The sequence below is a fragment of the Oryctolagus cuniculus genome, chromosome 8, assembly GCF_051225735.1.
Source record: "Oryctolagus cuniculus isolate XC-2025 breed Fujian yellow rabbit chromosome 8, ASM5122573v1, whole genome shotgun sequence".
NCBI classification, from domain to species: domain Eukaryota; kingdom Metazoa; phylum Chordata; class Mammalia; order Lagomorpha; family Leporidae; genus Oryctolagus; species Oryctolagus cuniculus.
In genome coordinates, this window is record NC_142874.1 from 37,642,142 (window position 1) to 37,653,615 (window position 11,474).

The following is an 11,474-nucleotide window of genomic DNA, read 5'->3' on the forward strand; positions in this document are numbered from 1 at the left end:
AAAGCCTTTGTAGTCTCAAAAAACAGTGTCCTCATGCCGGCTTCTGTGCACATGGACCAGCTAACCCTTGCTTGGTAACAATATAGAAAAACTACGAGGTGTTATAATCTAGCCTTGTGTGATAATAGAATCTCTGTGTGTATGTCTCTCTGTGTGTGTGAGGCATTTGAAAACCTATATAAAATATCTTGTACTCTAAGAATATTTCCAAATTGACTTGAAAAGAGATAAATCTAAACAGGAAACTGGCTTGCTCACAAAATAAAAGGAAAAAGATTTTGCCAAGCTGCCTCTTCCCCGAATGCACCATGCATAGATTATTTCACAGAGAAGTTGTGCAAAACCTTTTAAACTCAGGTGTCAGTGCCATGTAAATTATTTCTGAGCACACAAACACAAAGGGTAACATTCACGCTCTTCTTGTTCGATGAGTATAATTCTGACATCAGCACCTGGCAAAGGCTCCATGAATGCATTTATGAGGATATTTCAAAAAGTGTGTGGGAAAACGAAATGTAAAAAGTAGTCTGTTTTGGTGCAGAAATCTTGAAGTTCAAATACAGTGTTTTTTGTAATATGCATTTCCACAAACTTATGAATTGCTGTCATGTAGACAGACACATACACAGCAAGTATTGACCAAATTCTCTACAAGTTTCAATGTAAACTTTCCAAAGCACATTTATAAAAATAATCCAATAGGTATATTAAATGAATAAACTATTATAATAAGGTAGTTTATTTAAAAAATAAATGTAAGTAAGGTAAGTTGGTCCCTGCAATTCAAGCTTCCCATATGATCACTAGTTCAAGTCCTGGCTGCTCCACTACCCATCCAGTTCCCTGCTAATGCACCTGGGGAAGAAGCAGAAGATGTTTAAACTGTGTGTGCACCTGAACCCAAGTGGGAGACCTGGATGGAGTTCCTGGATCCTAGCTGCATCCTGGCCCAGCCCCAGCTCCTGGTTGCATCCTGGCCCAGATCCAGATCTTGTGGGTATTTGAGGGAATAAACCAATGGATGGAAGATCTCTCTCAATCTCAATCTCTCTTTTTATCTCTCTCTCTCTCTTTCTCTCTTTCCCTCTCTCTGTAACTCTTCCTTTCAAATAAATAAATAAATAACTATTTTTAGAATTACAGTACTTCTGATTGATTTCTGGAAAGAAAAACAGCAAAAGAAAGGATGAAAATAGACCCCAAATATAACAGAATTTAGAAATTGGCTATAGCTTCATATTGAATTGTTAAAAGGAATTTGGCTTTCGATAAAGGCTTTTGGGAACAACTGGATGACTAGAAAATAATGAGAACAAGATCCACACTGGGGCCGGCGCTGTGGCTCACTTGGTTAATCCTCCCCCTGTGGCGCCGGCATCCCATATGGATGCCAGGTTCTAGTCCCAGTTGCTCCTCTTCTAGTCCAGCTCTCTGCTGTGGCCCAGAAGGGCAGTGGAGCATGGCCCAAGTGCTTGGGTCCCTGCACCGCATGGGAGGCCAGGAAGAAGCACCTTGCTCCTGGCTTCGGATCAGTGCAACGCCAGCTGTGGCGGCCATTTGGGGGGCGAACCAATGGAAGGAAGACCTTTTTCTCTGCCTCTCTCTCTCTCTCTCACTGTCTAACTCTATCTGTCAAATAAATAAATAAATAAATCCACACTTCACTCAGTGCCCCAGAATATACTCCATCCACTTAAGAAGGTGGCCAGTTTAAAAATTAGACAAATAGCTAATAGAAGGAGTAAAAAAGCTTTTCTTATACATTTTTTAAAATTTTTATTTAATAAATATAAATTTCAAAAGTAAAACTTTTGGATTTTAGGTTTTTTTTTTTCCCATAACCACCCTCTACCCACAAACCATCCCATCTCCTACTCCCTTTCCCATCCCAATCTCCATTAAGATTCATTTTTAATTATCTTTATATACAGAAGATCAACTTAGTATATACTAAGTAAAGATTTCAACAGATTGCGCCTACAAGACAAGCAAAGTATAAAGCACTGTTTGAATACTAGTTTTAGCATTAATTCACATACTACAACACATTAAGGACAGAGATCCTACATGGGAGCAAGTGCACAGTGACTTCTGTTGATTTAACTTTTGACACTCTTATTTATGAAGTCAGTAATTACCCAAGGCTTTTGTCATGAGCTGCCAAGGCTATGGAAGCCTCTTGAGTTCACAAACTCAGACCTTATTTAGACAAGACCATATTCAAAGTGGAAGTTCTCTCCTCCCTTCAGAGAAAGATACCTCCTTCTTTTATGGCCCATTCTTTCCACTGGGATCTCACTCACAGAGATCTTTCATGTAGGTCATTTTTTGCCACAGTGTCTTGGCTTTCCATGCCTGAGAAACTCTCATGGGCTTTTTAGCTAGGCTGATTCTGTCCAGAGCGCTGTTTAGGGCATTTGCCATTCTGTGAGTCTGCTGTGTATCCCACTTCTCATGTTGGATCATTCTCTCCTTTTTAATTCTATCAGTTATTATAAGCCAGTCTTACATATTTTAATATTGTGTTTTTCTTAACCATGTGTTAGTGGTTATAATAAAAGATGTTTAAGTATTAAATATTTTATCTACACAAATATAAGAATTTTTCTAGATATTTTTCATCTTCATTTCCCATTCTAACATAAGTTTGATCATTAATTCAAACAAAAGCTAATCACCGTTTTAGATGAAGCATGTGTGAATGACTGTAACATGGAATATTTTCAGCATTGTGGTAGCTGCTCAAGGAAAATTCATTTTCAAAGTCTTGAAAACATTAGTCATCTTTATGTTTTTTTCATGCATTTCATACATACAAATTTAGGAATATAGTGATTCTTCCCCCCGTGGCCTCCCTCCCTCTTGTACTCCCACCTTTTTACATCCTTCCTCCTCCCTCTCCTATTCCCATTCTTATTTTTACAAGGATCTATTTTCAATTAACTTTATACACATAAGATTTACCTTACACTAAGTAAAGAGTTCAACAAAGATTATGAAAAAAGAAGTTCCTTGACAGTTGAGACAAGGGCTGTTCAAAACCATCTCATCTCAAAGTGTCAATTTCACTTCGTAGATTGTCTTTTAGGTACTCTGTTACCACAGATGAAGGAGAACACATGGTATTTGTCTTTTTGGGACTGGCTTATTTCACTAAGTATAATGGTTTCCAGTGCGTCCATTTTTTTAGAAAAGGCAGGATTTCATTCATTTTTTACCATTGAGAAGTATTCCATGGTGTGCGTATACCATAATTTCTTTATCCCGTCTTCAGTTGATGGGCATATGGGTTGATTCCATATCTTAACTATCATGAATTGAGCAGTGCAAAAACTTTCACAGATGCAATTCCTTGCACACTAGCATTCTTCAACAAACCAGAGTTCTATAAGAGACACTTTTCTAATCTTTTTGGTACAAGATTATTGGCAATTACATAGAAAATTACTTAGGAGGGATAAATGGCCATGTTTCTGAAGGAATGTTATAATTCAAATTACACAGAAATATAGACTTTTTGAGGTTAAATATTTATTAATACAAAAATTAAATCTATAAAATTTATTAGGAATGACCATTTTTCACCTATAGCTTAGTATCTGTAGTATTACATAGTAAAATCACTCTCTTTGTAACAGAAGAATATTAAAGTGTTGAGAGTGTATTATAATCCATTTGGTATATAAGCTGAAAACTTACAGGAACATTAAAAATCAAATTCCTCACTGTGGTTTCCTAGATTGTATAGGAATGACCCAAGCTCCGTACTCCACCCAAGTATCTCCCTGGGGCTAAAACTGTGGTGTGGTGGGTAAAGCTGCCGCCTGCAGTGCTGGCATCCCTTATGGGTGACAGTTCGAATCCTGGCTTCTCCACTTCTGTTCCAGCTCTCTGCTATGGCCTGGGCAAGCAGTAGAAAATGGCCCAAGACCTTGGCCCCTACACCTGTGTGGGAGACCTGGCAGAAGCTCCAGGTTCCTGGCTGCGGTCATCTGGGGAGTGAGCCAGCAGACGGAAGACCTCTCTCTCTCTCTCTCTCTCTGCCTCTCCTCTCTGTAACTCTTCCTTTCAAATAAATAAGTAAATCTTTAAAAAAAAGTGTCTCCCTGACACTACCTCCTCTCCTGAGGTTCACTCTGCCCTAGGCTCACTAGCCTCCTCTGTCCAATACTTCAGACAAAGTTTACCTCAGGGTCCTCATACTTATTGTTTATGTTTCCTAGAATAATTTTCCCAGGATCCTCAGAGTTCACATTCTTATCATCTTGAGGTTTTGGTTTATCATAAGGTCAAGCTTGAGATGCTACCATCCTGTACTGGAGCACTGGCTGGGGTCCTGGCTATTCCACTTCCTATCCAGCTCCTTGCTAATACTCATGGGAAAGTAGCAGAAGATGATTCAAGTACTTCTGCCCCTGGCATCCATGTAGGAGATCTGGATGAAATTCCAGCCTCCTGGGTTAGGCCTGGCCCACCTGACAGTTGTGGTCAGTTGGGGAGTGAACCAGTGAATGGAAAATCACTGTCTCTCTGTGTCTATCATTCTCTCTATATATCACTCTGCCTGTAAAATATTATAAAACAAATGTATAAATAAACCTGGAAAAGAAAAAGAAGATTAAAATAATAGATGCATTAGAGGCTGGCACTGTGGTATAGTGGGTAAAGCCACCTCCTCCAGTGCCAGCATCTCATATGCGCTTAGGTTCGAGCCCCAGCCGCTCTACTTCTGATAAAGCTCTCTGCTATGGCCTGGGAAAGCAGTGGAAGATGGCCCAAGTCCTTGGGCCCCTGCACCCACGTGGGAGACCTGGTAGAAGCTCCTGGCTTCTGGCTTCAGATTAGCACAGCCCCAGCTGTTGAAGCCATCTGGGGAGTGAATTGGTGGATGGAATACCTCTCTCTCTCTCTCTCTGCCTCTGCCTCTCTGTAACTCTGCTTTCAAATAAATAACTAATTCTTAAAAAAAAAAAAAAAGGAATAGCTGTATTAAGCAATTGACAAACTGAAGGCTCCTACCAGAGCATCCCAGGAAAGTGCTATTTATTTGCTGGGAGTATATTTTCAATGCTATACACTTAATTATTTTGAAAATTTATTTGCGTTTGCTCCCCCATGGTATTCGCAAGCACCACAGCCATGTGTCACCCTGCTGATGATTATGAGTCTGAGGCCGTCTATGATCCTTACGCTTACCGGAGCGACTATGACAGGCACACAAGAGATTCAAAACATGACCTGGCTTATGAATGCCAGCAGATCTGTCAGGTGGTCTTTCAAAGTGATAAAATTCTTAATTCAGTGTTTCCACAAAACTGTCTCAGAATTGATAGTCCAGAAGATTATATGAATTCAGGCCAGCCACATCTCTGCAATGTCATGGACCAAAAGAGGTATGAGGTCCAGGACATCTATGAGAACAGCTGGACCAAGCTACTGAAAGATTCCTCAAGAATGCAGCTTGGCTGGAGGCTGAAACCATCGCTCCACAGGTTAGCAAAGATGTTGTCTTTCCAATTTTGTGCAGAGAATTATACTGCAGGTACAGATATGCCAAAGTCAGTGGCACAGAGGTTTGAATCCTACTACAACTACTGCAATCTCTTCAACTACTTTCTTAATGCTGATGGTCCTGCTCCCCTTGAACTTCTGAGCCAGTGGCTTTGGGGTGTCTTCTTTGGGTTCAGCCACCAGTTCTAGTCATTTAGTCAGTACCAGTGTATGACCTCCAAGAAGTCAGAAGAGGAGATTGACTTTTTTAGTAGTATTATGTTAGTTTTGGGTACTTGACTGGTGCATCCTTACCAGGATGCCAGATGGGTTTCTGCCAACATCTTTCTCTGCATCCAGAGGAACAAGAGCTTGTTCCAGAGGACAAAATACAAGCACAAGATGATTAACAAGCAGAACTAGCAGATGAACATGCTGCTGGCCACTGCCCTCACCATGTACCCCAGGCAGATCAAGGACAGCATCCACCTCCAGCTGCAGGAGAAAAACTAGCAAGATGCTACACATGCAAGAGAGGTGACCTTCAGCTCTACCAGGAAGTCTTCAGCTACTCTTGCCCCAAATCCCTGTGTTCCATAGTGCCCAGCTATGAAAACGTGCACCCTGACTATCACAAAGCACCCTTCCTGAGATGTATTTGAATTAAGGACTGAGATGGTCTAACTAGATCTCAGTGAAGGATATATGGAGCCACAAGAATTATTCATATTTAACAGGAAAATATCTGCATTAATATATTTATGCTTAATTCTGATTATTAATTCTACTACATTTGTACTAAATCTAAACCTGTAATTAAAACACTACTGACTTCATGGACATGCATTAAGAACCTAGACTATGGCAGGCCATTCTGAGGCCTCTGGAAAAATAATTCTGAGGCCCAAATTTAAAAGAACTCATAGTGTGGTCATCAGAGTATGTCTTGCAATAAGTGCTTTCTAAGAATGGGTCTTCCCAAATATGAAACACCTATTCACTTTGGATATCTTCATTTAAGAATTTATACTAAGAAGTAAATATATACTCTAAAAAATATCTGTTTAAAGACATTGCCATCTAATGCCCTAGAATACTAATATAGCAACAATTTAATTAGATATTTAAATTTTAATATACATTAAGTGAAACTCCAGGAAATAAGACCAATGTTTATGCATGTAAATGGAAACATTTAATATAAATCTAAATCTTGGTATTCCTACAGCAATTTCAAAGGCCATTAATCAGGCTAATCTCTGTGGATGTTAGAGCTGCATAATGCATTTGTTCAAAATATAATTGATCTTTTATGTATTACATTTATAATAAAAGTTATATTCCCAAAAGTGTATCCTATAGACTTTAGGAAATAGAACACATGTTATTCTGTTGCTAAATTTGAAATGTACTGCCCCATTTCAAAATGCATTTAAATAATTAAGATAGCAAATACTTGCTGGAAATCAATCATTGTGGAGAGGAGATTTTCAAACTATAGGAAACATCACCTTATGAAACAATGAATAATCATATTTGAAAGAAGAAAACAAAAAGAAAGTAAAAATACAAATAAAACCTTTAAGACATAATTTAATTTCTTTTTAAATTTATTTATTTTTCATTTATGCTATTTATTTTAAACAATTTCAATTCATGATACTGTTGCACTAATAATGAGCACTCACATTACTCATTAAACTCCACTTCTATTTTTTTAAGATTTATTTATTTAGTTATTTGAAAATCAGAGTTACAGAGAGAGAGATTGAGAGAGAGTGAGAGAGAGATTGAGAGAGAGAGAGAGAGAGATCTTCCATCCACTGGTTCACTTCCCAAATGGCTACAACGGCCAGGGCTGGGCCAGACTGAAGCTAGGAGCCAGGAGCTCCCTCCGGGCCTCTCACATGGGTGCAAGATCCCAAGCACGTGGGCCATTCTCTGCTGCCTTCCCAGGCCATTAGCAGGGAGCTGAATCAGAAATGGAGGAGCCAAGGTTGGAATCAGCACTCATATGGGATGCTGACATTGGAGGTGGTAGCCTAACCTGCTGGGCCACAGCACCAGGCCCCAATTTCATCACTTCTTAACATTTGCATTTCTCTTCTCTCTCTCTCCCACTTCTGCCTTCTTTCATAGCTAGCCGTAAATTGAAATCTTTGAGTCATTTGAAGACATAATCATGCCTAAAATTTTACACCTAAATATTTGGCAAATATACTAAGAATAAGGATATTTTCCTTAATAAACTTCAACAACATTCATGAGAGTTCTAAATGACATTATTTTCTAATATAAAAATTTCCCTATTCACTTTCTGACTGTCCAAATAATGACCTTTATGGCTGCCTTTTCTTTTGACCAAGAATTCAGTCTAAGGGCCAGTGCTGTGGCATAGTGGGTAAAGCCACCACCCGAAGTGCCGGCATCCCATATGGGCATCTGTTCAAGTCCCGGCTGTTCCACTTCCGATCCAGCTCTCTGCTGTGGCCTGGGAAAGCAGTAGAAGATGGAACATGTCCTTGGGCCCCTGAACCCACATGGAAGACCTGAAAGAAGCTCTTGGCTCCTGGCTTTGGATAGGTACAGCTCCAGCCATTGTGGCCATTTGGGGAGTGAACCAGCAGATGGAAAATATCTTCCTCTCTCTCTGCTTTTGCTTTTCTGTAACTCTGTCTTCCAAATAAATAAATAAATCTTTAAAAAAAAAGAATTCAGTCTAGCATTATTCACTGATTGCATATAGACGTTTTTAGAATAGTATTTGTTATCTTTTTTTCTCTCATGATACTTATAATTTTAAAGAGTACAGTGTAGATGTTTTTCAGAATTTTTCACATTTAGACCTCCTGTTTATTAGTAAGGGATTCCACCTAGGCATTGGCAGGAGTATACCATACATGATGCAGAGCTACTGAAATCAACATAGTCAACAACAGGAGCTGAGGACCTAGCACGTGAACCTTGAGTCCTAGGGAATTCAGCAGGTGTACCGTAGAGCCTTCTTCCTTCCTCAGTGAGCTCAGTCTCTGGGAGGCCTTGATCATGAAAAGCTAATTAACAATAAAAGGCCAAAGCAACAGCAGTGATAAATGTGGCTACATCTTCCTGCTTTAAGAAAAGCTGTCTCCAAAAGCAAAGTCACTCCAAAGTCATGCAATTGTACCTACTGTTGCTACCACATGCACACAATATTTTACTCTAGTATGTCAAGTTGGTACCTGTGTCAAAGATCAGGAAACAACAAGCTTGCTTCATATCCCTTCTCATTTTTCCTCTAGTTCACTTAAACCATCGGCTTATTTCACCTGTTCCATAAACATTACAGAGTGTATGCTGTATAGTAAATTCAGAATGTGTTTCATTCTTCTTTCATTAAGGACTCTATTCCATTCCATTTAAACCATGAAGGGTCCATATTCCATAATAACAAGAAAAATTGATTTCCCAAGATGGTCTATTTCCTCATTCAGCAATATATATTAAGTAGAAATTATACATCGAGTCTTCCTCCTCTCTCCCCCAAAAAAGATTACAAATGGGAACAGTAATCCCACCACAATCCCCCACAATCCTGAAGATCATATTATGATGAATGGAAAGGAGGTAATCACAACACATAAATTAAATTGGTTACGTGGTGGTAAAACGCTATACACGCTTTAAAAGAATGATACAGACCAAAAAGATGGTAAATTAAGTTTGGATCATTAGAGAAGGCCTTTCCAGGGACATGGAGTTAAGTAAAAATTGGAAAGACAAGAAACAGCCTTAAAAATGCATAGAAAATGAAATTCATGAGATGGGAAAATTGTTTTTAAGTCTCTAAAAAGGTATGACTTTGTTAAATGCATGAGAGGTGTCGCTCCCTGTCTTCGTGGAGGAACGACACAGGATCCTGCGCTGTTCTTTTGTCTGCTCGGTCCTCCCCGGGTTTGCTGCTGGTTCTTCCCGGGTTGGCTACCGACCCTTCCACCTCCGTGGAAGGGCAGTTCCCCCTGGCCACATTCCCCACTTCCGCAGGGGGAGCGGCACACCACCGGCCGGCTCTCTCGGGGGCTGCACAGGTGTTCCTTCAGATAGATGTTCCTGGTGCATGTTGTCTCTCTCCTCCTTTATAGTCCTCTTCCACCAATCCCAACTCTGCTACCCACACGCCGAGTACGCTGCTCTCCTCCAATCAGGAGCAGGATCAGCTCCTGCAGCTCAGTCAATCAAATTGGCGAGAGGCAGCTGTGTAGAAGCTGTTTGCTCCCTTCTCAGCGCCATATTGTGGGAGAGCAGATGCGTAGAATAAGTCTTAATTCCAGTAACTTAGTCTAGTCCGAGTTGCTCCCCACAAGAGGGTAAAACTTGGTATCATTTTTCTTTTTTAAAGATTTATTTATTTATTTGAAAGGCAGAGTTACAGAGAGGCAGAGGCAGAGAGAGGGAGAGGTCTTCCATCCACTGGTTCACTCCTTAGATGGCTGCAATGGCCGGAGCTGAACAAATCTGAAGCCAGAAACCAGGAACTTCCTCCAGGTCTCCCACACAGGTTCAAGGGCCCAAGAACTTGGGCCATCTTCTATTGCTTTCCCAAGCTGTTGCAGAGAGCTGGATCAGAAGTGAAGCAGCCAACTGGAACTGGTGCCCATGTGGGATACTAGCACTGGTAGGCAGAGCAGGAGAATAATGGAACAAGACAAAGTAAAGGAAACATTTTTAAATACTCTTTATCCAACTTTTAAATGGTAGGAATTTAAAGATCTGATTAGGGTAAGTATTTAATACTCAAATATGGGTATGAGTTTCAGGAGCTATCATTGTACAAGTATGTAGTATTTTGCTGTAATAGGATTTTTGTTTTAGGAAAAAGAATCCCTGTCTTTAGATTTGAGACACGTTTTTAAAAAGTAGATAAAACCAGTCCCTGGTTTTTTTTTTTTTTTTCTTTCTTTGATGATGGATTGTGGGGAGCAACTCGGACTAGACTGTTACTGGAATTAAGACTTATTCTATGCATCTGCTCTCCCACAATATGGCGCTGGGAGAGGAGGAAACAGCTTCTACACAGCTGCCTCCAGTTCAACCAATAAACAGCAGGACCTGCTCCTGATTGGAGGAGAGCAGCGTACTCGGCGTGTGGGTAGCAGAGTTTGGATTGGTGGAAGAGGACTATAAAGGAGGAGAGAGACAACATGCACCAGGAACATCTAAAGGGAACATCTGAGCAGCCCCCGAGAGAGCCGGCCGGTGGTGTGCCGCTCCCCCTCGGAAGTGGGGAAAGTGGCAGGGGGAACCGCCCTTCCACGGAGGTGGAAGGGTCGGTAGCCAACCCGGGAAGAACCAGCAGCAAACCCGGGGAGGGCAGAGCAGACAAAAGAACAGCGCAGGGTCCTGTGTCGTTCCTCCACGAAGACGGGGAGCGACAATGGAAGATTTCTCAAGTTCTGTGTGTGCTGAGTGGACTGTCCATTAGAATTGCGCATTCTAACTTCATCTTGAGTTAATAGATATAAGACAGATGAACAGCTCAATTCCGAACTTTCCTTCAGCAGATGTTTCCAATATAAAGTAAATAAGGAGTGGCAGTTACTCAAACTTGTTGCAAAAATGCACTAGTTATTTCTTGTCATTCGAATTAAAATGGATTTACTAGAAGAGGGGTGTTGTAAACAAATGCATCCATGCATTCTGGTCACATGGATGGCATTCCTAGTGTGTGCCAAACACAGCAGTACCCTGAGATGGAGAGGACAAATAGGTGGAGAAGACAAAAAATGCAACTGGCCCCATTACGTTGCATTCACAGTAATGGACAGAGACAGAAAATCACAATCCTGATTATACTACAGAGTGAGAAGTATTAAGAAGAAATCAGCAGACCGGCGCTGCGGCTCACTAGGCTAATCCTCCGCCTGCGGCACCAGCACACTGGGTTCTAGTCCCGGTTGGGGCGCCAGATTCTGTCCCGGTTGCCCCTCTTCCAGGCCAGCTCTCTG

At 40.8% G+C, this 11,474-nt stretch overlaps 1 pseudogene; it reads left to right on the forward strand.

The window, feature by feature from the left end:
• Positions 1–5,139: 5,139 nt before the first annotated feature.
• LOC103350699 (eukaryotic translation initiation factor 3 subunit L pseudogene) lies at positions 5,140–5,790 on the forward strand (annotated as a pseudogene).
• Positions 5,791–11,474: the final 5,684 nt, after the last annotated feature.